The sequence below is a fragment of the Mytilus trossulus genome, chromosome 14 (genome assembly GCF_036588685.1).
Source record: "Mytilus trossulus isolate FHL-02 chromosome 14, PNRI_Mtr1.1.1.hap1, whole genome shotgun sequence".
Taxonomy (NCBI): domain Eukaryota; kingdom Metazoa; phylum Mollusca; class Bivalvia; order Mytilida; family Mytilidae; genus Mytilus; species Mytilus trossulus.
The window spans coordinates 30,903,926-30,929,782 of NC_086386.1; the positions used below are offsets into that span (position 1 = coordinate 30,903,926).

At 38.8% G+C, this 25,857-nt stretch overlaps 46 non-coding genes across 46 annotated transcripts; 23 read left to right on the forward strand and 23 right to left on the reverse strand.

Moving 5' to 3' along the window:
* Positions 1-505: 505 nt before the first annotated feature.
* On the reverse strand, positions 506-587 carry Trnas-aga (transfer RNA serine (anticodon AGA)). The gene has a single exon. It is a non-coding gene; the product is annotated as a tRNA-Ser (tRNA).
* Positions 588-990: 403 nt separating this feature from the next.
* Positions 991-1,062, forward strand: Trnaw-cca (transfer RNA tryptophan (anticodon CCA)). Its single transcript has one exon. It is a non-coding gene; the product is annotated as a tRNA-Trp (tRNA).
* A 550-nt stretch (positions 1,063-1,612) lies between these two features.
* On the reverse strand, positions 1,613-1,694 carry Trnas-aga (transfer RNA serine (anticodon AGA)). Its single transcript has one exon. It is a non-coding gene; the product is annotated as a tRNA-Ser (tRNA).
* Positions 1,695-2,097: 403 nt separating this feature from the next.
* Positions 2,098-2,169, forward strand: Trnaw-cca (transfer RNA tryptophan (anticodon CCA)). Its single transcript has one exon. It is a non-coding gene; the product is annotated as a tRNA-Trp (tRNA).
* Positions 2,170-2,717: 548 nt separating this feature from the next.
* On the reverse strand, positions 2,718-2,801 carry Trnas-aga (transfer RNA serine (anticodon AGA)). Its single transcript has one exon. It is a non-coding gene; the product is annotated as a tRNA-Ser (tRNA).
* A 403-nt stretch (positions 2,802-3,204) lies between these two features.
* Positions 3,205-3,276, forward strand: Trnaw-cca (transfer RNA tryptophan (anticodon CCA)). The gene has a single exon. It is a non-coding gene; the product is annotated as a tRNA-Trp (tRNA).
* A 550-nt stretch (positions 3,277-3,826) lies between these two features.
* Trnas-aga (transfer RNA serine (anticodon AGA)) lies at positions 3,827-3,908 on the reverse strand. The gene has a single exon. It is a non-coding gene; the product is annotated as a tRNA-Ser (tRNA).
* Positions 3,909-4,311: 403 nt separating this feature from the next.
* Positions 4,312-4,383, forward strand: Trnaw-cca (transfer RNA tryptophan (anticodon CCA)). Its single transcript has one exon. It is a non-coding gene; the product is annotated as a tRNA-Trp (tRNA).
* Positions 4,384-4,933: 550 nt separating this feature from the next.
* Trnas-aga (transfer RNA serine (anticodon AGA)) lies at positions 4,934-5,015 on the reverse strand. The gene has a single exon. It is a non-coding gene; the product is annotated as a tRNA-Ser (tRNA).
* Positions 5,016-5,418: 403 nt separating this feature from the next.
* Trnaw-cca (transfer RNA tryptophan (anticodon CCA)) lies at positions 5,419-5,490 on the forward strand. The gene has a single exon. It is a non-coding gene; the product is annotated as a tRNA-Trp (tRNA).
* A 550-nt stretch (positions 5,491-6,040) lies between these two features.
* Positions 6,041-6,122, reverse strand: Trnas-aga (transfer RNA serine (anticodon AGA)). The gene has a single exon. It is a non-coding gene; the product is annotated as a tRNA-Ser (tRNA).
* A 403-nt stretch (positions 6,123-6,525) lies between these two features.
* Positions 6,526-6,597, forward strand: Trnaw-cca (transfer RNA tryptophan (anticodon CCA)). Its single transcript has one exon. It is a non-coding gene; the product is annotated as a tRNA-Trp (tRNA).
* Positions 6,598-7,147: 550 nt separating this feature from the next.
* Trnas-aga (transfer RNA serine (anticodon AGA)) lies at positions 7,148-7,229 on the reverse strand. The gene has a single exon. It is a non-coding gene; the product is annotated as a tRNA-Ser (tRNA).
* A 403-nt stretch (positions 7,230-7,632) lies between these two features.
* Positions 7,633-7,704, forward strand: Trnaw-cca (transfer RNA tryptophan (anticodon CCA)). Its single transcript has one exon. It is a non-coding gene; the product is annotated as a tRNA-Trp (tRNA).
* A 550-nt stretch (positions 7,705-8,254) lies between these two features.
* Positions 8,255-8,336, reverse strand: Trnas-aga (transfer RNA serine (anticodon AGA)). The gene has a single exon. It is a non-coding gene; the product is annotated as a tRNA-Ser (tRNA).
* A 403-nt stretch (positions 8,337-8,739) lies between these two features.
* Positions 8,740-8,811, forward strand: Trnaw-cca (transfer RNA tryptophan (anticodon CCA)). The gene has a single exon. It is a non-coding gene; the product is annotated as a tRNA-Trp (tRNA).
* A 550-nt stretch (positions 8,812-9,361) lies between these two features.
* Positions 9,362-9,443, reverse strand: Trnas-aga (transfer RNA serine (anticodon AGA)). The gene has a single exon. It is a non-coding gene; the product is annotated as a tRNA-Ser (tRNA).
* Positions 9,444-9,846: 403 nt separating this feature from the next.
* On the forward strand, positions 9,847-9,918 carry Trnaw-cca (transfer RNA tryptophan (anticodon CCA)). The gene has a single exon. It is a non-coding gene; the product is annotated as a tRNA-Trp (tRNA).
* Positions 9,919-10,468: 550 nt separating this feature from the next.
* Positions 10,469-10,550, reverse strand: Trnas-aga (transfer RNA serine (anticodon AGA)). The gene has a single exon. It is a non-coding gene; the product is annotated as a tRNA-Ser (tRNA).
* Positions 10,551-10,953: 403 nt separating this feature from the next.
* On the forward strand, positions 10,954-11,025 carry Trnaw-cca (transfer RNA tryptophan (anticodon CCA)). The gene has a single exon. It is a non-coding gene; the product is annotated as a tRNA-Trp (tRNA).
* A 550-nt stretch (positions 11,026-11,575) lies between these two features.
* Positions 11,576-11,657, reverse strand: Trnas-aga (transfer RNA serine (anticodon AGA)). Its single transcript has one exon. It is a non-coding gene; the product is annotated as a tRNA-Ser (tRNA).
* A 403-nt stretch (positions 11,658-12,060) lies between these two features.
* Positions 12,061-12,132, forward strand: Trnaw-cca (transfer RNA tryptophan (anticodon CCA)). The gene has a single exon. It is a non-coding gene; the product is annotated as a tRNA-Trp (tRNA).
* A 550-nt stretch (positions 12,133-12,682) lies between these two features.
* On the reverse strand, positions 12,683-12,764 carry Trnas-aga (transfer RNA serine (anticodon AGA)). Its single transcript has one exon. It is a non-coding gene; the product is annotated as a tRNA-Ser (tRNA).
* Positions 12,765-13,167: 403 nt separating this feature from the next.
* Trnaw-cca (transfer RNA tryptophan (anticodon CCA)) lies at positions 13,168-13,239 on the forward strand. The gene has a single exon. It is a non-coding gene; the product is annotated as a tRNA-Trp (tRNA).
* Positions 13,240-13,789: 550 nt separating this feature from the next.
* Trnas-aga (transfer RNA serine (anticodon AGA)) lies at positions 13,790-13,871 on the reverse strand. The gene has a single exon. It is a non-coding gene; the product is annotated as a tRNA-Ser (tRNA).
* Positions 13,872-14,274: 403 nt separating this feature from the next.
* Trnaw-cca (transfer RNA tryptophan (anticodon CCA)) lies at positions 14,275-14,346 on the forward strand. Its single transcript has one exon. It is a non-coding gene; the product is annotated as a tRNA-Trp (tRNA).
* A 550-nt stretch (positions 14,347-14,896) lies between these two features.
* Trnas-aga (transfer RNA serine (anticodon AGA)) lies at positions 14,897-14,978 on the reverse strand. Its single transcript has one exon. It is a non-coding gene; the product is annotated as a tRNA-Ser (tRNA).
* A 403-nt stretch (positions 14,979-15,381) lies between these two features.
* Trnaw-cca (transfer RNA tryptophan (anticodon CCA)) lies at positions 15,382-15,453 on the forward strand. Its single transcript has one exon. It is a non-coding gene; the product is annotated as a tRNA-Trp (tRNA).
* A 550-nt stretch (positions 15,454-16,003) lies between these two features.
* On the reverse strand, positions 16,004-16,085 carry Trnas-aga (transfer RNA serine (anticodon AGA)). The gene has a single exon. It is a non-coding gene; the product is annotated as a tRNA-Ser (tRNA).
* Positions 16,086-16,488: 403 nt separating this feature from the next.
* On the forward strand, positions 16,489-16,560 carry Trnaw-cca (transfer RNA tryptophan (anticodon CCA)). Its single transcript has one exon. It is a non-coding gene; the product is annotated as a tRNA-Trp (tRNA).
* Positions 16,561-17,110: 550 nt separating this feature from the next.
* Positions 17,111-17,192, reverse strand: Trnas-aga (transfer RNA serine (anticodon AGA)). Its single transcript has one exon. It is a non-coding gene; the product is annotated as a tRNA-Ser (tRNA).
* Positions 17,193-17,595: 403 nt separating this feature from the next.
* Trnaw-cca (transfer RNA tryptophan (anticodon CCA)) lies at positions 17,596-17,667 on the forward strand. Its single transcript has one exon. It is a non-coding gene; the product is annotated as a tRNA-Trp (tRNA).
* A 550-nt stretch (positions 17,668-18,217) lies between these two features.
* Trnas-aga (transfer RNA serine (anticodon AGA)) lies at positions 18,218-18,299 on the reverse strand. The gene has a single exon. It is a non-coding gene; the product is annotated as a tRNA-Ser (tRNA).
* A 403-nt stretch (positions 18,300-18,702) lies between these two features.
* Positions 18,703-18,774, forward strand: Trnaw-cca (transfer RNA tryptophan (anticodon CCA)). The gene has a single exon. It is a non-coding gene; the product is annotated as a tRNA-Trp (tRNA).
* A 550-nt stretch (positions 18,775-19,324) lies between these two features.
* On the reverse strand, positions 19,325-19,406 carry Trnas-aga (transfer RNA serine (anticodon AGA)). Its single transcript has one exon. It is a non-coding gene; the product is annotated as a tRNA-Ser (tRNA).
* A 403-nt stretch (positions 19,407-19,809) lies between these two features.
* Positions 19,810-19,881, forward strand: Trnaw-cca (transfer RNA tryptophan (anticodon CCA)). Its single transcript has one exon. It is a non-coding gene; the product is annotated as a tRNA-Trp (tRNA).
* A 550-nt stretch (positions 19,882-20,431) lies between these two features.
* Trnas-aga (transfer RNA serine (anticodon AGA)) lies at positions 20,432-20,513 on the reverse strand. The gene has a single exon. It is a non-coding gene; the product is annotated as a tRNA-Ser (tRNA).
* Positions 20,514-20,916: 403 nt separating this feature from the next.
* Trnaw-cca (transfer RNA tryptophan (anticodon CCA)) lies at positions 20,917-20,988 on the forward strand. The gene has a single exon. It is a non-coding gene; the product is annotated as a tRNA-Trp (tRNA).
* A 550-nt stretch (positions 20,989-21,538) lies between these two features.
* On the reverse strand, positions 21,539-21,620 carry Trnas-aga (transfer RNA serine (anticodon AGA)). The gene has a single exon. It is a non-coding gene; the product is annotated as a tRNA-Ser (tRNA).
* Positions 21,621-22,023: 403 nt separating this feature from the next.
* On the forward strand, positions 22,024-22,095 carry Trnaw-cca (transfer RNA tryptophan (anticodon CCA)). The gene has a single exon. It is a non-coding gene; the product is annotated as a tRNA-Trp (tRNA).
* A 550-nt stretch (positions 22,096-22,645) lies between these two features.
* Positions 22,646-22,727, reverse strand: Trnas-aga (transfer RNA serine (anticodon AGA)). Its single transcript has one exon. It is a non-coding gene; the product is annotated as a tRNA-Ser (tRNA).
* A 403-nt stretch (positions 22,728-23,130) lies between these two features.
* On the forward strand, positions 23,131-23,202 carry Trnaw-cca (transfer RNA tryptophan (anticodon CCA)). The gene has a single exon. It is a non-coding gene; the product is annotated as a tRNA-Trp (tRNA).
* Positions 23,203-23,752: 550 nt separating this feature from the next.
* Trnas-aga (transfer RNA serine (anticodon AGA)) lies at positions 23,753-23,834 on the reverse strand. Its single transcript has one exon. It is a non-coding gene; the product is annotated as a tRNA-Ser (tRNA).
* Positions 23,835-24,237: 403 nt separating this feature from the next.
* Positions 24,238-24,309, forward strand: Trnaw-cca (transfer RNA tryptophan (anticodon CCA)). The gene has a single exon. It is a non-coding gene; the product is annotated as a tRNA-Trp (tRNA).
* A 550-nt stretch (positions 24,310-24,859) lies between these two features.
* Positions 24,860-24,941, reverse strand: Trnas-aga (transfer RNA serine (anticodon AGA)). The gene has a single exon. It is a non-coding gene; the product is annotated as a tRNA-Ser (tRNA).
* Positions 24,942-25,344: 403 nt separating this feature from the next.
* On the forward strand, positions 25,345-25,416 carry Trnaw-cca (transfer RNA tryptophan (anticodon CCA)). The gene has a single exon. It is a non-coding gene; the product is annotated as a tRNA-Trp (tRNA).
* Positions 25,417-25,857: the final 441 nt, after the last annotated feature.

A 25,857-nucleotide genomic window follows, 5' to 3' on the forward strand; every position in this document is an offset into this window, starting at 1 on the left:
CATTCAACGTTTGTGTCAATGGAAAGGCACTGATTGCAAACTGTGTGAGTGAAAGCGAGACTTACTTCATGCCTGTTTATTGTTCAAGTTACATGTCATGAAACACAAAGTTTCTCACATACGTTACTCTTACTTCATATCGAACAGTTTTCCTTCAATAGCAATTTAATTTCAGACGGAAGAAAGGAAAGTTCACGATTTTTTTTTTATCAAAATCAAAGTATTTACTGGCGAATCACCGTTTATCTCCTCGAAATTGTCAGGATTGATCCTGACAATGTGTCCCTTTTCTTCCTCGATGCATGATATCCTTACGATCTTCCTCAGTCACCGGTTAAGCCGAATGAACTCTGTCATACAACAACTGCATTCATTGCGAATGGTCGTTTTCAGGACAATGTCTATCTGCGGTTAGCTTATCGATAACTTTGATTCCTACTTGTCTTTGAGCGCGTTCAGTGAGCAGTGTGTGATTCATTACAAAAAGTTGATACCAAAAAGTCTGCGTCGTCGACAGGATTCGAACCTGTGCGGGGAGACCCCAATAGATTTCTAGTCTATCGCCTTAACCACTCGGCCACGACGACTTGATACATACGTCCAAAATTAACTACTTTATACTTAATACCAGATGCGGCAACAACCTGTCGTAAGTGCCACATCGTCATACGGAAGTCATCTGATAAGTTCTTAATATTCCATTGGCAAGTCTGAATAAGGAAACTTAGTCTTTGTTAAATTAAAGTAACTAGAGTTAAATTCCAAACAATTTGAAGTTGTAGCCGCAGGCGATATTTTCAATATTCAAGGTTGTCTTGTACATTTTGTCTATAAATTATCATGCTTGATTCGTGTTGAATCGTATATATTTTTCAAAATTAAGGAAAACACGATTTTATTATTTTACAGCCAAAGGGAGGGGTACAAGTTTAGTAGGATCGATAATAACCTGAGCGTTATAGACTAAAAATTCCATTTGGTTGGAAGAAGGACTCCGTGGCGCAACGGTAGCGCGTCTGACTCCAGATCAGAAGGTTGCGTGTTCGAATCACGTCGGGGTCATATGTATTTTTGCTGCAATTTTCTAGAAATGTTGATAAGGTCTCACATTCAACGTTTGTGTCAATGGAAAGGCACTGATTGCAAACTGTGTGAGTGAAAGCGAGACTTACTTCATGCCTGTTTATTGTTCAAGTTACATGTCATGAAACACAAAGTTTCTCACATACGTTACTCTTACTTCATATCGAACAGTTTTCCTTCAATAGCAATTTAATTTCAGACGGAAGAAAGGAAAGTTCACGATTTTTTTTTTATCAAAATCAAAGTATTTACTGGCGAATCACCGTTTATCTCCTCGAAATTGTCAGGATTGATCCTGACAATGTGTCCCTTTTCTTCCTCGATGCATGATATCCTTACGATCTTCCTCAGTCACCGGTTAAGCCGAATGAACTCTGTCATACAACAACTGCATTCATTGCGAATGGTCGTTTTCAGGACAATGTCTATCTGCGGTTAGCTTATCGATAACTTTGATTCCTACTTGTCTTTGAGCGCGTTCAGTGAGCAGTGTGTGATTCATTACAAAAAGTTGATACCAAAAAGTCTGCGTCGTCGACAGGATTCGAACCTGTGCGGGGAGACCCCAATAGATTTCTAGTCTATCGCCTTAACCACTCGGCCACGACGACTTGATACATACGTCCAAAATTAACTACTTTATACTTAATACCAGATGCGGCAACAACCTGTCGTAAGTGCCACATCGTCATACGGAAGTCATCTGATAAGTTCTTAATATTCCATTGGCAAGTCTGAATAAGGAAACTTAGTCTTTGTTAAATTAAAGTAACTAGAGTTAAATTCCAAACAATTTGAAGTTGTAGCCGCAGGCGATATTTTCAATATTCAAGGTTGTCTTGTACATTTTGTCTATAAATTATCATGCTTGATTCGTGTTGAATCGTATATATTTTTCAAAATTAAGGAAAACACGATTTTATTATTTTACAGCCAAAGGGAGGGGTACAAGTTTAGTAGGATCGATAATAACCTGAGCGTTATAGACTAAAAATTCCATTTGGTTGGAAGAAGGACTCCGTGGCGCAACGGTAGCGCGTCTGACTCCAGATCAGAAGGTTGCGTGTTCGAATCACGTCGGGGTCATATGTATTTTTGCTGCAATTTTCTAGAAATGTTGATAAGGTCTCACATTCAACGTTTGTGTCAATGGAAAGGCACTGATTGCAAACTGTGTGAGTGAAAGCGAGACTTACTTCATGCCTGTTTATTGTTCAAGTTACATGTCATGAAACACAAAGTTTCTCACATACGTTACTCTTACTTCATATCGAACAGTTTTCCTTCAATAGCAATTTAATTTCAGACGGAAGAAAGGAAAGTTCACGATTTTTTTTTTATCAAAATCAAAGTATTTACTGGCGAATCACCGTTTATCTCCTCGATGTCAGGATTGATCCTGACAATGTGTCCCTTTTCTTCCTCGATGCATGATATCCTTACGATCGTTCCTCAGTCACCGGTTAAGCCGAATGAACTCTGTCATACAACAACTGCATTCATTGCGAATGGTCGTTTTCAGGACAATGTCTATCTGCGGTTAGCTTATCGATAACTTTGATTCCTACTTGTCTTTGAGCGCGTTCAGTGAGCAGTGTGTGATTCATTACAAAAAGTTGATACCAAAAAGTCTGCGTCGTCGACAGGATTCGAACCTGTGCGGGGAGACCCCAATAGATTTCTAGTCTATCGCCTTAACCCCACTCGGCCACGACGACTTGATACATACGTCCAAAATTAACTACTTTATACTTAATACCAGATGCGGCAACAACCTGTCGTAAGTGCCACATCGTCATACGGAAGTCATCTGATAAGTTCTTAATATTCCATTGGCAAGTCTGAATAAGGAAACTTAGTCTTTGTTAAATTAAAGTAACTAGAGTTAAATTCCAAACAATTTGAAGTTGTAGCCGCAGGCGATATTTTCAATATTCAAGGTTGTCTTGTACATTTTGTCTATAAATTATCATGCTTGATTCGTGTTGAATCGTATATATTTTTCAAAATTAAGGAAAACACGATTTTATTATTTTACAGCCAAAGGGAGGGGTACAAGTTTAGTAGGATCGATAATAACCTGAGCGTTATAGACTAAAAATTCCATTTGGTTGGAAGAAGGACTCCGTGGCGCAACGGTAGCGCGTCTGACTCCAGATCAGAAGGTTGCGTGTTCGAATCACGTCGGGGTCATATGTATTTTTGCTGCAATTTTCTAGAAATGTTGATAAGGTCTCACATTCAACGTTTGTGTCAATGGAAAGGCACTGATTGCAAACTGTGTGAGTGAAAGCGAGACTTACTTCATGCCTGTTTATTGTTCAAGTTACATGTCATGAAACACAAAGTTTCTCACATACGTTACTCTTACTTCATATCGAACAGTTTTCCTTCAATAGCAATTTAATTTCAGACGGAAGAAAGGAAAGTTCACGATTTTTTTTTTATCAAAATCAAAGTATTTACTGGCGAATCACCGTTTATCTCCTCGAAATTGTCAGGATTGATCCTGACAATGTGTCCCTTTTCTTCCTCGATGCATGATATCCTTACGATCTTCCTCAGTCACCGGTTAAGCCGAATGAACTCTGTCATACAACAACTGCATTCATTGCGAATGGTCGTTTTCAGGACAATGTCTATCTGCGGTTAGCTTATCGATAACTTTGATTCCTACTTGTCTTTGAGCGCGTTCAGTGAGCAGTGTGTGATTCATTACAAAAAGTTGATACCAAAAAGTCTGCGTCGTCGACAGGATTCGAACCTGTGCGGGGAGACCCCAATAGATTTCTAGTCTATCGCCTTAACCACTCGGCCACGACGACTTGATACATACGTCCAAAATTAACTACTTTATACTTAATACCAGATGCGGCAACAACCTGTCGTAAGTGCCACATCGTCATACGGAAGTCATCTGATAAGTTCTTAATATTCCATTGGCAAGTCTGAATAAGGAAACTTAGTCTTTGTTAAATTAAAGTAACTAGAGTTAAATTCCAAACAATTTGAAGTTGTAGCCGCAGGCGATATTTTCAATATTCAAGGTTGTCTTGTACATTTTGTCTATAAATTATCATGCTTGATTCGTGTTGAATCGTATATATTTTTCAAAATTAAGGAAAACACGATTTTATTATTTTACAGCCAAAGGGAGGGGTACAAGTTTAGTAGGATCGATAATAACCTGAGCGTTATAGACTAAAAATTCCATTTGGTTGGAAGAAGGACTCCGTGGCGCAACGGTAGCGCGTCTGACTCCAGATCAGAAGGTTGCGTGTTCGAATCACGTCGGGGTCATATGTATTTTTGCTGCAATTTTCTAGAAATGTTGATAAGGTCTCACATTCAACGTTTGTGTCAATGGAAAGGCACTGATTGCAAACTGTGTGAGTGAAAGCGAGACTTACTTCATGCCTGTTTATTGTTCAAGTTACATGTCATGAAACACAAAGTTTCTCACATACGTTACTCTTACTTCATATCGAACAGTTTTCCTTCAATAGCAATTTAATTTCAGACGGAAGAAAGGAAAGTTCACGATTTTTTTTTTATCAAAATCAAAGTATTTACTGGCGAATCACCGTTTATCTCCTCGAAATTGTCAGGATTGATCCTGACAATGTGTCCCTTTTCTTCCTCGATGCATGATATCCTTACGATCTTCCTCAGTCACCGGTTAAGCCGAATGAACTCTGTCATACAACAACTGCATTCATTGCGAATGGTCGTTTTCAGGACAATGTCTATCTGCGGTTAGCTTATCGATAACTTTGATTCCTACTTGTCTTTGAGCGCGTTCAGTGAGCAGTGTGTGATTCATTACAAAAAGTTGATACCAAAAAGTCTGCGTCGTCGACAGGATTCGAACCTGTGCGGGGAGACCCCAATAGATTTCTAGTCTATCGCCTTAACCACTCGGCCACGACGACTTGATACATACGTCCAAAATTAACTACTTTATACTTAATACCAGATGCGGCAACAACCTGTCGTAAGTGCCACATCGTCATACGGAAGTCATCTGATAAGTTCTTAATATTCCATTGGCAAGTCTGAATAAGGAAACTTAGTCTTTGTTAAATTAAAGTAACTAGAGTTAAATTCCAAACAATTTGAAGTTGTAGCCGCAGGCGATATTTTCAATATTCAAGGTTGTCTTGTACATTTTGTCTATAAATTATCATGCTTGATTCGTGTTGAATCGTATATATTTTTCAAAATTAAGGAAAACACGATTTTATTATTTTACAGCCAAAGGGAGGGGTACAAGTTTAGTAGGATCGATAATAACCTGAGCGTTATAGACTAAAAATTCCATTTGGTTGGAAGAAGGACTCCGTGGCGCAACGGTAGCGCGTCTGACTCCAGATCAGAAGGTTGCGTGTTCGAATCACGTCGGGGTCATATGTATTTTTGCTGCAATTTTCTAGAAATGTTGATAAGGTCTCACATTCAACGTTTGTGTCAATGGAAAGGCACTGATTGCAAACTGTGTGAGTGAAAGCGAGACTTACTTCATGCCTGTTTATTGTTCAAGTTACATGTCATGAAACACAAAGTTTCTCACATACGTTACTCTTACTTCATATCGAACAGTTTTCCTTCAATAGCAATTTAATTTCAGACGGAAGAAAGGAAAGTTCACGATTTTTTTTTTATCAAAATCAAAGTATTTACTGGCGAATCACCGTTTATCTCCTCGAAATTGTCAGGATTGATCCTGACAATGTGTCCCTTTTCTTCCTCGATGCATGATATCCTTACGATCTTCCTCAGTCACCGGTTAAGCCGAATGAACTCTGTCATACAACAACTGCATTCATTGCGAATGGTCGTTTTCAGGACAATGTCTATCTGCGGTTAGCTTATCGATAACTTTGATTCCTACTTGTCTTTGAGCGCGTTCAGTGAGCAGTGTGTGATTCATTACAAAAAGTTGATACCAAAAAGTCTGCGTCGTCGACAGGATTCGAACCTGTGCGGGGAGACCCCAATAGATTTCTAGTCTATCGCCTTAACCACTCGGCCACGACGACTTGATACATACGTCCAAAATTAACTACTTTATACTTAATACCAGATGCGGCAACAACCTGTCGTAAGTGCCACATCGTCATACGGAAGTCATCTGATAAGTTCTTAATATTCCATTGGCAAGTCTGAATAAGGAAACTTAGTCTTTGTTAAATTAAAGTAACTAGAGTTAAATTCCAAACAATTTGAAGTTGTAGCCGCAGGCGATATTTTCAATATTCAAGGTTGTCTTGTACATTTTGTCTATAAATTATCATGCTTGATTCGTGTTGAATCGTATATATTTTTCAAAATTAAGGAAAACACGATTTTATTATTTTACAGCCAAAGGGAGGGGTACAAGTTTAGTAGGATCGATAATAACCTGAGCGTTATAGACTAAAAATTCCATTTGGTTGGAAGAAGGACTCCGTGGCGCAACGGTAGCGCGTCTGACTCCAGATCAGAAGGTTGCGTGTTCGAATCACGTCGGGGTCATATGTATTTTTGCTGCAATTTTCTAGAAATGTTGATAAGGTCTCACATTCAACGTTTGTGTCAATGGAAAGGCACTGATTGCAAACTGTGTGAGTGAAAGCGAGACTTACTTCATGCCTGTTTATTGTTCAAGTTACATGTCATGAAACACAAAGTTTCTCACATACGTTACTCTTACTTCATATCGAACAGTTTTCCTTCAATAGCAATTTAATTTCAGACGGAAGAAAGGAAAGTTCACGATTTTTTTTTTATCAAAATCAAAGTATTTACTGGCGAATCACCGTTTATCTCCTCGAAATTGTCAGGATTGATCCTGACAATGTGTCCCTTTTCTTCCTCGATGCATGATATCCTTACGATCTTCCTCAGTCACCGGTTAAGCCGAATGAACTCTGTCATACAACAACTGCATTCATTGCGAATGGTCGTTTTCAGGACAATGTCTATCTGCGGTTAGCTTATCGATAACTTTGATTCCTACTTGTCTTTGAGCGCGTTCAGTGAGCAGTGTGTGATTCATTACAAAAAGTTGATACCAAAAAGTCTGCGTCGTCGACAGGATTCGAACCTGTGCGGGGAGACCCCAATAGATTTCTAGTCTATCGCCTTAACCACTCGGCCACGACGACTTGATACATACGTCCAAAATTAACTACTTTATACTTAATACCAGATGCGGCAACAACCTGTCGTAAGTGCCACATCGTCATACGGAAGTCATCTGATAAGTTCTTAATATTCCATTGGCAAGTCTGAATAAGGAAACTTAGTCTTTGTTAAATTAAAGTAACTAGAGTTAAATTCCAAACAATTTGAAGTTGTAGCCGCAGGCGATATTTTCAATATTCAAGGTTGTCTTGTACATTTTGTCTATAAATTATCATGCTTGATTCGTGTTGAATCGTATATATTTTTCAAAATTAAGGAAAACACGATTTTATTATTTTACAGCCAAAGGGAGGGGTACAAGTTTAGTAGGATCGATAATAACCTGAGCGTTATAGACTAAAAATTCCATTTGGTTGGAAGAAGGACTCCGTGGCGCAACGGTAGCGCGTCTGACTCCAGATCAGAAGGTTGCGTGTTCGAATCACGTCGGGGTCATATGTATTTTTGCTGCAATTTTCTAGAAATGTTGATAAGGTCTCACATTCAACGTTTGTGTCAATGGAAAGGCACTGATTGCAAACTGTGTGAGTGAAAGCGAGACTTACTTCATGCCTGTTTATTGTTCAAGTTACATGTCATGAAACACAAAGTTTCTCACATACGTTACTCTTACTTCATATCGAACAGTTTTCCTTCAATAGCAATTTAATTTCAGACGGAAGAAAGGAAAGTTCACGATTTTTTTTTTATCAAAATCAAAGTATTTACTGGCGAATCACCGTTTATCTCCTCGAAATTGTCAGGATTGATCCTGACAATGTGTCCCTTTTCTTCCTCGATGCATGATATCCTTACGATCTTCCTCAGTCACCGGTTAAGCCGAATGAACTCTGTCATACAACAACTGCATTCATTGCGAATGGTCGTTTTCAGGACAATGTCTATCTGCGGTTAGCTTATCGATAACTTTGATTCCTACTTGTCTTTGAGCGCGTTCAGTGAGCAGTGTGTGATTCATTACAAAAAGTTGATACCAAAAAGTCTGCGTCGTCGACAGGATTCGAACCTGTGCGGGGAGACCCCAATAGATTTCTAGTCTATCGCCTTAACCACTCGGCCACGACGACTTGATACATACGTCCAAAATTAACTACTTTATACTTAATACCAGATGCGGCAACAACCTGTCGTAAGTGCCACATCGTCATACGGAAGTCATCTGATAAGTTCTTAATATTCCATTGGCAAGTCTGAATAAGGAAACTTAGTCTTTGTTAAATTAAAGTAACTAGAGTTAAATTCCAAACAATTTGAAGTTGTAGCCGCAGGCGATATTTTCAATATTCAAGGTTGTCTTGTACATTTTGTCTATAAATTATCATGCTTGATTCGTGTTGAATCGTATATATTTTTCAAAATTAAGGAAAACACGATTTTATTATTTTACAGCCAAAGGGAGGGGTACAAGTTTAGTAGGATCGATAATAACCTGAGCGTTATAGACTAAAAATTCCATTTGGTTGGAAGAAGGACTCCGTGGCGCAACGGTAGCGCGTCTGACTCCAGATCAGAAGGTTGCGTGTTCGAATCACGTCGGGGTCATATGTATTTTTGCTGCAATTTTCTAGAAATGTTGATAAGGTCTCACATTCAACGTTTGTGTCAATGGAAAGGCACTGATTGCAAACTGTGTGAGTGAAAGCGAGACTTACTTCATGCCTGTTTATTGTTCAAGTTACATGTCATGAAACACAAAGTTTCTCACATACGTTACTCTTACTTCATATCGAACAGTTTTCCTTCAATAGCAATTTAATTTCAGACGGAAGAAAGGAAAGTTCACGATTTTTTTTTTATCAAAATCAAAGTATTTACTGGCGAATCACCGTTTATCTCCTCGAAATTGTCAGGATTGATCCTGACAATGTGTCCCTTTTCTTCCTCGATGCATGATATCCTTACGATCTTCCTCAGTCACCGGTTAAGCCGAATGAACTCTGTCATACAACAACTGCATTCATTGCGAATGGTCGTTTTCAGGACAATGTCTATCTGCGGTTAGCTTATCGATAACTTTGATTCCTACTTGTCTTTGAGCGCGTTCAGTGAGCAGTGTGTGATTCATTACAAAAAGTTGATACCAAAAAGTCTGCGTCGTCGACAGGATTCGAACCTGTGCGGGGAGACCCCAATAGATTTCTAGTCTATCGCCTTAACCACTCGGCCACGACGACTTGATACATACGTCCAAAATTAACTACTTTATACTTAATACCAGATGCGGCAACAACCTGTCGTAAGTGCCACATCGTCATACGGAAGTCATCTGATAAGTTCTTAATATTCCATTGGCAAGTCTGAATAAGGAAACTTAGTCTTTGTTAAATTAAAGTAACTAGAGTTAAATTCCAAACAATTTGAAGTTGTAGCCGCAGGCGATATTTTCAATATTCAAGGTTGTCTTGTACATTTTGTCTATAAATTATCATGCTTGATTCGTGTTGAATCGTATATATTTTTCAAAATTAAGGAAAACACGATTTTATTATTTTACAGCCAAAGGGAGGGGTACAAGTTTAGTAGGATCGATAATAACCTGAGCGTTATAGACTAAAAATTCCATTTGGTTGGAAGAAGGACTCCGTGGCGCAACGGTAGCGCGTCTGACTCCAGATCAGAAGGTTGCGTGTTCGAATCACGTCGGGGTCATATGTATTTTTGCTGCAATTTTCTAGAAATGTTGATAAGGTCTCACATTCAACGTTTGTGTCAATGGAAAGGCACTGATTGCAAACTGTGTGAGTGAAAGCGAGACTTACTTCATGCCTGTTTATTGTTCAAGTTACATGTCATGAAACACAAAGTTTCTCACATACGTTACTCTTACTTCATATCGAACAGTTTTCCTTCAATAGCAATTTAATTTCAGACGGAAGAAAGGAAAGTTCACGATTTTTTTTTTATCAAAATCAAAGTATTTACTGGCGAATCACCGTTTATCTCCTCGAAATTGTCAGGATTGATCCTGACAATGTGTCCCTTTTCTTCCTCGATGCATGATATCCTTACGATCTTCCTCAGTCACCGGTTAAGCCGAATGAACTCTGTCATACAACAACTGCATTCATTGCGAATGGTCGTTTTCAGGACAATGTCTATCTGCGGTTAGCTTATCGATAACTTTGATTCCTACTTGTCTTTGAGCGCGTTCAGTGAGCAGTGTGTGATTCATTACAAAAAGTTGATACCAAAAAGTCTGCGTCGTCGACAGGATTCGAACCTGTGCGGGGAGACCCCAATAGATTTCTAGTCTATCGCCTTAACCACTCGGCCACGACGACTTGATACATACGTCCAAAATTAACTACTTTATACTTAATACCAGATGCGGCAACAACCTGTCGTAAGTGCCACATCGTCATACGGAAGTCATCTGATAAGTTCTTAATATTCCATTGGCAAGTCTGAATAAGGAAACTTAGTCTTTGTTAAATTAAAGTAACTAGAGTTAAATTCCAAACAATTTGAAGTTGTAGCCGCAGGCGATATTTTCAATATTCAAGGTTGTCTTGTACATTTTGTCTATAAATTATCATGCTTGATTCGTGTTGAATCGTATATATTTTTCAAAATTAAGGAAAACACGATTTTATTATTTTACAGCCAAAGGGAGGGGTACAAGTTTAGTAGGATCGATAATAACCTGAGCGTTATAGACTAAAAATTCCATTTGGTTGGAAGAAGGACTCCGTGGCGCAACGGTAGCGCGTCTGACTCCAGATCAGAAGGTTGCGTGTTCGAATCACGTCGGGGTCATATGTATTTTTGCTGCAATTTTCTAGAAATGTTGATAAGGTCTCACATTCAACGTTTGTGTCAATGGAAAGGCACTGATTGCAAACTGTGTGAGTGAAAGCGAGACTTACTTCATGCCTGTTTATTGTTCAAGTTACATGTCATGAAACACAAAGTTTCTCACATACGTTACTCTTACTTCATATCGAACAGTTTTCCTTCAATAGCAATTTAATTTCAGACGGAAGAAAGGAAAGTTCACGATTTTTTTTTTATCAAAATCAAAGTATTTACTGGCGAATCACCGTTTATCTCCTCGAAATTGTCAGGATTGATCCTGACAATGTGTCCCTTTTCTTCCTCGATGCATGATATCCTTACGATCTTCCTCAGTCACCGGTTAAGCCGAATGAACTCTGTCATACAACAACTGCATTCATTGCGAATGGTCGTTTTCAGGACAATGTCTATCTGCGGTTAGCTTATCGATAACTTTGATTCCTACTTGTCTTTGAGCGCGTTCAGTGAGCAGTGTGTGATTCATTACAAAAAGTTGATACCAAAAAGTCTGCGTCGTCGACAGGATTCGAACCTGTGCGGGGAGACCCCAATAGATTTCTAGTCTATCGCCTTAACCACTCGGCCACGACGACTTGATACATACGTCCAAAATTAACTACTTTATACTTAATACCAGATGCGGCAACAACCTGTCGTAAGTGCCACATCGTCATACGGAAGTCATCTGATAAGTTCTTAATATTCCATTGGCAAGTCTGAATAAGGAAACTTAGTCTTTGTTAAATTAAAGTAACTAGAGTTAAATTCCAAACAATTTGAAGTTGTAGCCGCAGGCGATATTTTCAATATTCAAGGTTGTCTTGTACATTTTGTCTATAAATTATCATGCTTGATTCGTGTTGAATCGTATATATTTTTCAAAATTAAGGAAAACACGATTTTATTATTTTACAGCCAAAGGGAGGGGTACAAGTTTAGTAGGATCGATAATAACCTGAGCGTTATAGACTAAAAATTCCATTTGGTTGGAAGAAGGACTCCGTGGCGCAACGGTAGCGCGTCTGACTCCAGATCAGAAGGTTGCGTGTTCGAATCACGTCGGGGTCATATGTATTTTTGCTGCAATTTTCTAGAAATGTTGATAAGGTCTCACATTCAACGTTTGTGTCAATGGAAAGGCACTGATTGCAAACTGTGTGAGTGAAAGCGAGACTTACTTCATGCCTGTTTATTGTTCAAGTTACATGTCATGAAACACAAAGTTTCTCACATACGTTACTCTTACTTCATATCGAACAGTTTTCCTTCAATAGCAATTTAATTTCAGACGGAAGAAAGGAAAGTTCACGATTTTTTTTTTATCAAAATCAAAGTATTTACTGGCGAATCACCGTTTATCTCCTCGAAATTGTCAGGATTGATCCTGACAATGTGTCCCTTTTCTTCCTCGATGCATGATATCCTTACGATCTTCCTCAGTCACCGGTTAAGCCGAATGAACTCTGTCATACAACAACTGCATTCATTGCGAATGGTCGTTTTCAGGACAATGTCTATCTGCGGTTAGCTTATCGATAACTTTGATTCCTACTTGTCTTTGAGCGCGTTCAGTGAGCAGTGTGTGATTCATTACAAAAAGTTGATACCAAAAAGTCTGCGTCGTCGACAGGATTCGAACCTGTGCGGGGAGACCCCAATAGATTTCTAGTCTATCGCCTTAACCACTCGGCCACGACGACTTGATACATACGTCCAAAATTAACTACTTTATACTTAATACCAGATGCGGCAACAACCTGTCGTAAGTGCCACATCGTCATACGGAAGTCATCTGATAAGTTCTTAATATTCCATTGGCAAGTCTGAATAAGGAAACTTAGTCTTTGTTAAATTAAAGTAACTAGAGTTAAATTCCAAACAATTTGAAGTTGTAGCCGCAGGCGATATTTTCAATATTCAAGGTTGTCTTGTACATTTTGTCTATAAATTATCATGCTTGATTCGTGTTGAATCGTATATATTTTTCAAAATTAAGGAAAACACGATTTTATTATTTTACAGCCAAAGGGAGGGGTACAAGTTTAGTAGGATCGATAATAACCTGAGCGTTATAGACTAAAAATTCCATTTGGTTGGAAGAAGGACTCCGTGGCGCAACGGTAGCGCGTCTGACTCCAGATCAGAAGGTTGCGTGTTCGAATCACGTCGGGGTCATATGTATTTTTGCTGCAATTTTCTAGAAATGTTGATAAGGTCTCACATTCAACGTTTGTGTCAATGGAAAGGCACTGATTGCAAACTGTGTGAGTGAAAGCGAGACTTACTTCATGCCTGTTTATTGTTCAAGTTACATGTCATGAAACACAAAGTTTCTCACATACGTTACTCTTACTTCATATCGAACAGTTTTCCTTCAATAGCAATTTAATTTCAGACGGAAGAAAGGAAAGTTCACGATTTTTTTTTTATCAAAATCAAAGTATTTACTGGCGAATCACCGTTTATCTCCTCGAAATTGTCAGGATCAATCCTGACAATGTGTCCCTTTTCTTCCTCGATGCATGATATCCTTACGATCTTCCTCAGTCACCGGTTAAGCCGAATGAACTCTGTCATACAACAACTGCATTCATTGCGAATGGTCGTTTTCAGGACAATGTCTATCTGCGGTTAGCTTATCGATAACTTTGATTCCTACTTGTCTTTGAGCGCGTTCAGTGAGCAGTGTGTGATTCATTACAAAAAGTTGATACCAAAAAGTCTGCGTCGTCGACAGGATTCGAACCTGTGCGGGGAGACCCCAATAGATTTCTAGTCTATCGCCTTAACCACTCGGCCACGACGACTTGATACATACGTCCAAAATTAACTACTTTATACTTAATACCAGATGCGGCAACAACCTGTCGTAAGTGCCACATCGTCATACGGAAGTCATCTGATAAGTTCTTAATATTCCATTGGCAAGTCTGAATAAGGAAACTTAGTCTTTGTTAAATTAAAGTAACTAGAGTTAAATTCCAAACAATTTGAAGTTGTAGCCGCAGGCGATATTTTCAATATTCAAGGTTGTCTTGTACATTTTGTCTATAAATTATCATGCTTGATTCGTGTTGAATCGTATATATTTTTCAAAATTAAGGAAAACACGATTTTATTATTTTACAGCCAAAGGGAGGGGTACAAGTTTAGTAGGATCGATAATAACCTGAGCGTTATAGACTAAAAATTCCATTTGGTTGGAAGAAGGACTCCGTGGCGCAACGGTAGCGCGTCTGACTCCAGATCAGAAGGTTGCGTGTTCGAATCACGTCGGGGTCATATGTATTTTTGCTGCAATTTTCTAGAAATGTTGATAAGGTCTCACATTCAACGTTTGTGTCAATGGAAAGGCACTGATTGCAAACTGTGTGAGTGAAAGCGAGACTTACTTCATGCCTGTTTATTGTTCAAGTTACATGTCATGAAACACAAAGTTTCTCACATACGTTACTCTTACTTCATATCGAACAGTTTTCCTTCAATAGCAATTTAATTTCAGACGGAAGAAAGGAAAGTTCACGATTTTTTTTTTATCAAAATCAAAGTATTTACTGGCGAATCACCGTTTATCTCCTCGAAATTGTCAGGATTGATCCTGACAATGTGTCCCTTTTCTTCCTCGATGCATGATATCCTTACGATCTTCCTCAGTCACCGGTTAAGCCGAATGAACTCTGTCATACAACAACTGCATTCATTGCGAATGGTCGTTTTCAGGACAATGTCTATCTGCGGTTAGCTTATCGATAACTTTGATTCCTACTTGTCTTTGAGCGCGTTCAGTGAGCAGTGTGTGATTCATTACAAAAAGTTGATACCAAAAAGTCTGCGTCGTCGACAGGATTCGAACCTGTGCGGGGAGACCCCAATAGATTTCTAGTCTATCGCCTTAACCACTCGGCCACGACGACTTGATACATACGTCCAAAATTAACTACTTTATACTTAATACCAGATGCGGCAACAACCTGTCGTAAGTGCCACATCGTCATACGGAAGTCATCTGATAAGTTCTTAATATTCCATTGGCAAGTCTGAATAAGGAAACTTAGTCTTTGTTAAATTAAAGTAACTAGAGTTAAATTCCAAACAATTTGAAGTTGTAGCCGCAGGCGATATTTTCAATATTCAAGGTTGTCTTGTACATTTTGTCTATAAATTATCATGCTTGATTCGTGTTGAATCGTATATATTTTTCAAAATTAAGGAAAACACGATTTTATTATTTTACAGCCAAAGGGAGGGGTACAAGTTTAGTAGGATCGATAATAACCTGAGCGTTATAGACTAAAAATTCCATTTGGTTGGAAGAAGGACTCCGTGGCGCAACGGTAGCGCGTCTGACTCCAGATCAGAAGGTTGCGTGTTCGAATCACGTCGGGGTCATATGTATTTTTGCTGCAATTTTCTAGAAATGTTGATAAGGTCTCACATTCAACGTTTGTGTCAATGGAAAGGCACTGATTGCAAACTGTGTGAGTGAAAGCGAGACTTACTTCATGCCTGTTTATTGTTCAAGTTACATGTCATGAAACACAAAGTTTCTCACATACGTTACTCTTACTTCATATCGAACAGTTTTCCTTCAATAGCAATTTAATTTCAGACGGAAGAAAGGAAAGTTCACGATTTTTTTTTTATCAAAATCAAAGTATTTACTGGCGAATCACCGTTTATCTCCTCGAAATTGTCAGGATTGATCCTGACAATGTGTCCCTTTTCTTCCTCGATGCATGATATCCTTACGATCTTCCTCAGTCACCGGTTAAGCCGAATGAACTCTGTCATACAACAACTGCATTCATTGCGAATGGTCGTTTTCAGGACAATGTCTATCTGCGGTTAGCTTATCGATAACTTTGATTCCTACTTGTCTTTGAGCGCGTTCAGTGAGCAGTGTGTGATTCATTACAAAAAGTTGATACCAAAAAGTCTGCGTCGTCGACAGGATTCGAACCTGTGCGGGGAGACCCCAATAGATTTCTAGTCTATCGCCTTAACCACTCGGCCACGACGACTTGATACATACGTCCAAAATTAACTACTTTATACTTAATACCAGATGCGGCAACAACCTGTCGTAAGTGCCACATCGTCATACGGAAGTCATCTGATAAGTTCTTAATATTCCATTGGCAAGTCTGAATAAGGAAACTTAGTCTTTGTTAAATTAAAGTAACTAGAGTTAAATTCCAAACAATTTGAAGTTGTAGCCGCAGGCGATATTTTCAATATTCAAGGTTGTCTTGTACATTTTGTCTATAAATTATCATGCTTGATTCGTGTTGAATCGTATATATTTTTCAAAATTAAGGAAAACACGATTTTATTATTTTACAGCCAAAGGGAGGGGTACAAGTTTAGTAGGATCGATAATAACCTGAGCGTTATAGACTAAAAATTCCATTTGGTTGGAAGAAGGACTCCGTGGCGCAACGGTAGCGCGTCTGACTCCAGATCAGAAGGTTGCGTGTTCGAATCACGTCGGGGTCATATGTATTTTTGCTGCAATTTTCTAGAAATGTTGATAAGGTCTCACATTCAACGTTTGTGTCAATGGAAAGGCACTGATTGCAAACTGTGTGAGTGAAAGCGAGACTTACTTCATGCCTGTTTATTGTTCAAGTTACATGTCATGAAACACAAAGTTTCTCACATACGTTACTCTTACTTCATATCGAACAGTTTTCCTTCAATAGCAATTTAATTTCAGACGGAAGAAAGGAAAGTTCACGATTTTTTTTTTATCAAAATCAAAGTATTTACTGGCGAATCACCGTTTATCTCCTCGAAATTGTCAGGATTGATCCTGACAATGTGTCCCTTTTCTTCCTCGATGCATGATATCCTTACGATCTTCCTCAGTCACCGGTTAAGCCGAATGAACTCTGTCATACAACAACTGCATTCATTGCGAATGGTCGTTTTCAGGACAATGTCTATCTGCGGTTAGCTTATCGATAACTTTGATTCCTACTTGTCTTTGAGCGCGTTCAGTGAGCAGTGTGTGATTCATTACAAAAAGTTGATACCAAAAAGTCTGCGTCGTCGACAGGATTCGAACCTGTGCGGGGAGACCCCAATAGATTTCTAGTCTATCGCCTTAACCACTCGGCCACGACGACTTGATACATACGTCCAAAATTAACTACTTTATACTTAATACCAGATGCGGCAACAACCTGTCGTAAGTGCCACATCGTCATACGGAAGTCATCTGATAAGTTCTTAATATTCCATTGGCAAGTCTGAATAAGGAAACTTAGTCTTTGTTAAATTAAAGTAACTAGAGTTAAATTCCAAACAATTTGAAGTTGTAGCCGCAGGCGATATTTTCAATATTCAAGGTTGTCTTGTACATTTTGTCTATAAATTATCATGCTTGATTCGTGTTGAATCGTATATATTTTTCAAAATTAAGGAAAACACGATTTTATTATTTTACAGCCAAAGGGAGGGGTACAAGTTTAGTAGGATCGATAATAACCTGAGCGTTATAGACTAAAAATTCCATTTGGTTGGAAGAAGGACTCCGTGGCGCAACGGTAGCGCGTCTGACTCCAGATCAGAAGGTTGCGTGTTCGAATCACGTCGGGGTCATATGTATTTTTGCTGCAATTTTCTAGAAATGTTGATAAGGTCTCACATTCAACGTTTGTGTCAATGGAAAGGCACTGATTGCAAACTGTGTGAGTGAAAGCGAGACTTACTTCATGCCTGTTTATTGTTCAAGTTACATGTCATGAAACACAAAGTTTCTCACATACGTTACTCTTACTTCATATCGAACAGTTTTCCTTCAATAGCAATTTAATTTCAGACGGAAGAAAGGAAAGTTCACGATTTTTTTTTTATCAAAATCAAAGTATTTACTGGCGAATCACCGTTTATCTCCTCGAAATTGTCAGGATTGATCCTGACAATGTGTCCCTTTTCTTCCTCGATGCATGATATCCTTACGATCTTCCTCAGTCACCGGTTAAGCCGAATGAACTCTGTCATACAACAACTGCATTCATTGCGAATGGTCGTTTTCAGGACAATGTCTATCTGCGGTTAGCTTATCGATAACTTTGATTCCTACTTGTCTTTGAGCGCGTTCAGTGAGCAGTGTGTGATTCATTACAAAAAGTTGATACCAAAAAGTCTGCGTCGTCGACAGGATTCGAACCTGTGCGGGGAGACCCCAATAGATTTCTAGTCTATCGCCTTAACCACTCGGCCACGACGACTTGATACATACGTCCAAAATTAACTACTTTATACTTAATACCAGATGCGGCAACAACCTGTCGTAAGTGCCACATCGTCATACGGAAGTCATCTGATAAGTTCTTAATATTCCATTGGCAAGTCTGAATAAGGAAACTTAGTCTTTGTTAAATTAAAGTAACTAGAGTTAAATTCCAAACAATTTGAAGTTGTAGCCGCAGGCGATATTTTCAATATTCAAGGTTGTCTTGTACATTTTGTCTATAAATTATCATGCTTGATTCGTGTTGAATCGTATATATTTTTCAAAATTAAGGAAAACACGATTTTATTATTTTACAGCCAAAGGGAGGGGTACAAGTTTAGTAGGATCGATAATAACCTGAGCGTTATAGACTAAAAATTCCATTTGGTTGGAAGAAGGACTCCGTGGCGCAACGGTAGCGCGTCTGACTCCAGATCAGAAGGTTGCGTGTTCGAATCACGTCGGGGTCATATGTATTTTTGCTGCAATTTTCTAGAAATGTTGATAAGGTCTCACATTCAACGTTTGTGTCAATGGAAAGGCACTGATTGCAAACTGTGTGAGTGAAAGCGAGACTTACTTCATGCCTGTTTATTGTTCAAGTTACATGTCATGAAACACAAAGTTTCTCACATACGTTACTCTTACTTCATATCGAACAGTTTTCCTTCAATAGCAATTTAATTTCAGACGGAAGAAAGGAAAGTTCACGATTTTTTTTTTATCAAAATCAAAGTATTTACTGGCGAATCACCGTTTATCTCCTCGAAATTGTCAGGATTGATCCTGACAATGTGTCCCTTTTCTTCCTCGATGCATGATATCCTTACGATCTTCCTCAGTCACCGGTTAAGCCGAATGAACTCTGTCATACAACAACTGCATTCATTGCGAATGGTCGTTTTCAGGACAATGTCTATCTGCGGTTAGCTTATCGATAACTTTGATTCCTACTTGTCTTTGAGCGCGTTCAGTGAGCAGTGTGTGATTCATTACAAAAAGTTGATACCAAAAAGTCTGCGTCGTCGACAGGATTCGAACCTGTGCGGGGAGACCCCAATAGATTTCTAGTCTATCGCCTTAACCACTCGGCCACGACGACTTGATACATACGTCCAAAATTAACTACTTTATACTTAATACCAGATGCGGCAACAACCTGTCGTAAGTGCCACATCGTCATACGGAAGTCATCTGATAAGTTCTTAATATTCCATTGGCAAGTCTGAATAAGGAAACTTAGTCTTTGTTAAATTAAAGTAACTAGAGTTAAATTCCAAACAATTTGAAGTTGTAGCCGCAGGCGATATTTTCAATATTCAAGGTTGTCTTGTACATTTTGTCTATAAATTATCATGCTTGATTCGTGTTGAATCGTATATATTTTTCAAAATTAAGGAAAACACGATTTTATTATTTTACAGCCAAAGGGAGGGGTACAAGTTTAGTAGGATCGATAATAACCTGAGCGTTATAGACTAAAAATTCCATTTGGTTGGAAGAAGGACTCCGTGGCGCAACGGTAGCGCGTCTGACTCCAGATCAGAAGGTTGCGTGTTCGAATCACGTCGGGGTCATATGTATTTTTGCTGCAATTTTCTAGAAATGTTGATAAGGTCTCACATTCAACGTTTGTGTCAATGGAAAGGCACTGATTGCAAACTGTGTGAGTGAAAGCGAGACTTACTTCATGCCTGTTTATTGTTCAAGTTACATGTCATGAAACACAAAGTTTCTCACATACGTTACTCTTACTTCATATCGAACAGTTTTCCTTCAATAGCAATTTAATTTCAGACGGAAGAAAGGAAAGTTCACGATTTTTTTTTTATCAAAATCAAAGTATTTACTGGCGAATCACCGTTTATCTCCTCGAAATTGTCAGGATTGATCCTGACAATGTGTCCCTTTTCTTCCTCGATGCATGATATCCTTACGATCTTCCTCAGTCACCGGTTAAGCCGAATGAACTCTGTCATACAACAACTGCATTCATTGCGAATGGTCGTTTTCAGGACAATGTCTATCTGCGGTTAGCTTATCGATAACTTTGATTCCTACTTGTCTTTGAGCGCGTTCAGTGAGCAGTGTGTGATTCATTACAAAAAGTTGATACCAAAAAGTCTGCGTCGTCGACAGGATTCGAACCTGTGCGGGGAGACCCCAATAGATTTCTAGTCTATCGCCTTAACCACTCGGCCACGACGACTTGATACATACGTCCAAAATTAACTACTTTATACTTAATACCAGATGCGGCAACAACCTGTCGTAAGTGCCACATCGTCATACGGAAGTCATCTGATAAGTTCTTAATATTCCATTGGCAAGTCTGAATAAGGAAACTTAGTCTTTGTTAAATTAAAGTAACTAGAGTTAAATTCCAAACAATTTGAAGTTGTAGCCGCAGGCGATATTTTCAATATTCAAGGTTGTCTTGTACATTTTGTCTATAAATTATCATGCTTGATTCGTGTTGAATCGTATATATTTTTCAAAATTAAGGAAAACACGATTTTATTATTTTACAGCCAAAGGGAGGGGTACAAGTTTAGTAGGATCGATAATAACCTGAGCGTTATAGACTAAAAATTCCATTTGGTTGGAAGAAGGACTCCGTGGCGCAACGGTAGCGCGTCTGACTCCAGATCAGAAGGTTGCGTGTTCGAATCACGTCGGGGTCATATGTATTTTTGCTGCAATTTTCTAGAAATGTTGATAAGGTCTCACATTCAACGTTTGTGTCAATGGAAAGGCACTGATTGCAAACTGTGTGAGTGAAAGCGAGACTTACTTCATGCCTGTTTATTGTTCAAGTTACATGTCATGAAACACAAAGTTTCTCACATACGTTACTCTTACTTCATATCGAACAGTTTTCCTTCAATAGCAATTTAATTTCAGACGGAAGAAAGGAAAGTTCACGATTTTTTTTTTATCAAAATCAAAGTATTTACTGGCGAATCACCGTTTATCTCCTCGAAATTGTCAGGATTGATCCTGACAATGTGTCCCTTTTCTTCCTCGATGCATGATATCCTTACGATCTTCCTCAGTCACCGGTTAAGCCGAATGAACTCTGTCATACAACAACTGCATTCATTGCGAATGGTCGTTTTCAGGACAATGTCTATCTGCGGTTAGCTTATCGATAACTTTGATTCCTACTTGTCTTTGAGCGCGTTCAGTGAGCAGTGTGTGATTCATTACAAAAAGTTGATACCAAAAAGTCTGCGTCGTCGACAGGATTCGAACCTGTGCGGGGAGACCCCAATAGATTTCTAGTCTATCGCCTTAACCACTCGGCCACGACGACTTGATACATACGTCCAAAATTAACTACTTTATACTTAATACCAGATGCGGCAACAACCTGTCGTAAGTGCCACATCGTCATACGGAAGTCATCTGATAAGTTCTTAATATTCCATTGGCAAGTCTGAATAAGGAAACTTAGTCTTTGTTAAATTAAAGTAACTAGAGTTAAATTCCAAACAATTTGAAGTTGTAGCCGCAGGCGATATTTTCAATATTCAAGGTTGTCTTGTACATTTTGTCTATAAATTATCATGCTTGATTCGTGTTGAATCGTATATATTTTTCAAAATTAAGGAAAACACGATTTTATTATTTTACAGCCAAAGGGAGGGGTACAAGTTTAGTAGGATCGATAATAACCTGAGCGTTATAGACTAAAAATTCCATTTGGTTGGAAGAAGGACTCCGTGGCGCAACGGTAGCGCGTCTGACTCCAGATCAGAAGGTTGCGTGTTCGAATCACGTCGGGGTCATATGTATTTTTGCTGCAATTTTCTAGAAATGTTGATAAGGTCTCACATTCAACGTTTGTGTCAATGGAAAGGCACTGATTGCAAACTGTGTGAGTGAAAGCGAGACTTACTTCATGCCTGTTTATTGTTCAAGTTACATGTCATGAAACACAAAGTTTCTCACATACGTTACTCTTACTTCATATCGAACAGTTTTCCTTCAATAGCAATTTAATTTCAGACGGAAGAAAGGAAAGTTCACGATTTTTTTTTTATCAAAATCAAAGTATTTACTGGCGAATCACCGTTTATCTCCTCGAAATTGTCAGGATTGATCCTGACAATGTGTCCCTTTTCTTCCTCGATGCATGATATCCTTACGATCTTCCTCAGTCACCGGTTAAGCCGAATGAACTCTGTCATACAACAACTGCATTCATTGCGAATGGTCGTTTTCAGGACAATGTCTATCTGCGGTTAGCTTATCGATAACTTTGATTCCTACTTGTCTTTGAGCGCGTTCAGTGAGCAGTGTGTGATTCATTACAAAAAGTTGATACCAAAAAGTCTGCGTCGTCGACAGGATTCGAACCTGTGCGGGGAGACCCCAATAGATTTCTAGTCTATCGCCTTAACCACTCGGCCACGACGACTTGATACATACGTCCAAAATTAACTACTTTATACTTAATACCAGATGCGGCAACAACCTGTCGTAAGTGCCACATCGTCATACGGAAGTCATCTGATAAGTTCTTAATATTCCATTGGCAAGTCTGAATAAGGAAACTTAGTCTTTGTTAAATTAAAGTAACTAGAGTTAAATTCCAAACAATTTGAAGTTGTAGCCGCAGGCGATATTTTCAATATTCAAGGTTGTCTTGTACATTTTGTCTATAAATTATCATGCTTGATTCGTGTTGAATCGTATATATTTTTCAAAATTAAGGAAAACACGATTTTATTATTTTACAGCCAAAGGGAGGGGTACAAGTTTAGTAGGATCGATAATAACCTGAGCGTTATAGACTAAAAATTCCATTTGGTTGGAAGAAGGACTCCGTGGCGCAACGGTAGCGCGTCTGACTCCAGATCAGAAGGTTGCGTGTTCGAATCACGTCGGGGTCATATGTATTTTTGCTGCAATTTTCTAGAAATGTTGATAAGGTCTCACATTCAACGTTTGTGTCAATGGAAAGGCACTGATTGCAAACTGTGTGAGTGAAAGCGAGACTTACTTCATGCCTGTTTATTGTTCAAGTTACATGTCATGAAACACAAAGTTTCTCACATACGTTACTCTTACTTCATATCGAACAGTTTTCCTTCAATAGCAATTTAATTTCAGACGGAAGAAAGGAAAGTTCACGATTTTTTTTTTATCAAAATCAAAGTATTTACTGGCGAATCACCGTTTATCTCCTCGAAATTGTCAGGATTGATCCTGACAATGTGTCCCTTTTCTTCCTCGATGCATGATATCCTTACGATCTTCCTCAGTCACCGGTTAAGCCGAATGAACTCTGTCATACAACAACTGCATTCATTGCGAATGGTCGTTTTCAGGACAATGTCTATCTGCGGTTAGCTTATCGATAACTTTGATTCCTACTTGTCTTTGAGCGCGTTCAGTGAGCAGTGTGTGATTCATTACAAAAAGTTGATACCAAAAAGTCTGCGTCGTCGACAGGATTCGAACCTGTGCGGGGAGACCCCAATAGATTTCTAGTCTATCGCCTTAACCACTCGGCCACGACGACTTGATACATACGTCCAAAATTAACTACTTTATACTTAATACCAGATGCGGCAACAACCTGTCGTAAGTGCCACATCGTCATACGGAAGTCATCTGATAAGTTCTTAATATTCCATTGGCAAGTCTGAATAAGGAAACTTAGTCTTTGTTAAATTAAAGTAACTAGAGTTAAATTCCAAACAATTTGAAGTTGTAGCCGCAGGCGATATTTTCAATATTCAAGGTTGTCTTGTACATTTTGTCTATAAATTATCATGCTTGATTCGTGTTGAATCGTATATATTTTTCAAAATTAAGGAAAACACGATTTTATTATTTTACAGCCAAAGGGAGGGGTACAAGTTTAGTAGGATCGATAATAACCTGAGCGTTATAGACTAAAAATTCCATTTGGTTGGAAGAAGGACTCCGTGGCGCAACGGTAGCGCGTCTGACTCCAGATCAGAAGGTTGCGTGTTCGAATCACGTCGGGGTCATATGTATTTTTGCTGCAATTTTCTAGAAATGTTGATAAGGTCTCACATTCAACGTTTGTGTCAATGGAAAGGCACTGATTGCAAACTGTGTGAGTGAAAGCGAGACTTACTTCATGCCTGTTTATTGTTCAAGTTACATGTCATGAAACACAAAGTTTCTCACATACGTTACTCTTACTTCATATCGAACAGTTTTCCTTCAATAGCAATTTAATTTCAGACGGAAGAAAGGAAAGTTCACGATTTTTTTTTTATCAAAATCAAAGTATTTACTGGCGAATCACCGTTTATCTCCTCGAAATTGTCAGGATTGATCCTGACAATGTGTCCCTTTTCTTCCTCGATGCATGATATCCTTACGATCTTCCTCAGTCACCGGTTAAGCCGAATGAACTCTGTCATACAACAACTGCATTCATTGCGAATGGTCGTTTTCAGGACAATGTCTATCTGCGGTTAGCTTATCGATAACTTTGATTCCTACTTGTCTTTGAGCGCGTTCAGTGAGCAGTGTGTGATTCATTACAAAAAGTTGATACCAAAAAGTCTGCGTCGTCGACAGGATTCGAACCTGTGCGGGGAGACCCCAATAGATTTCTAGTCTATCGCCTTAACCACTCGGCCACGACGACTTGATACATACGTCCAAAATTAACTACTTTATACTTAATACCAGATGCGGCAACAACCTGTCGTAAGTGCCACATCGTCATACGGAAGTCATCTGATAAGTTCTTAATATTCCATTGGCAAGTCTGAATAAGGAAACTTAGTCTTTGTTAAATTAAAGTAACTAGAGTTAAATTCCAAACAATTTGAAGTTGTAGCCGCAGGCGATATTTTCAATATTCAAGGTTGTCTTGTACATTTTGTCTATAAATTATCATGCTTGATTCGTGTTGAATCGTATATATTTTTCAAAATTAAGGAAAACACGATTTTATTATTTTACAGCCAAAGGGAGGGGTACAAGTTTAGTAGGATCGATAATAACCTGAGCGTTATAGACTAAAAATTCCATTTGGTTGGAAGAAGGACTCCGTGGCGCAACGGTAGCGCGTCTGACTCCAGATCAGAAGGTTGCGTGTTCGAATCACGTCGGGGTCATATGTATTTTTGCTGCAATTTTCTAGAAATGTTGATAAGGTCTCACATTCAACGTTTGTGTCAATGGAAAGGCACTGATTGCAAACTGTGTGAGTGAAAGCGAGACTTACTTCATGCCTGTTTATTGTTCAAGTTACATGTCATGAAACACAAAGTTTCTCACATACGTTACTCTTACTTCATATCGAACAGTTTTCCTTCAATAGCAATTTAATTTCAGACGGAAGAAAGGAAAGTTCACGATTTTTTTTTTATCAAAATCAAAGTATTTACTGGCGAATCACCGTTTATCTCCTCGAAATTGTCAGGATTGATCCTGACAATGTGTCCCTTTTCTTCCTCGATGCATGATATCCTTACGATCTTCCTCAGTCACCGGTTAAGCCGAATGAACTCTGTCATACAACAACTGCATTCATTGCGAATGGTCGTTTTCAGGAC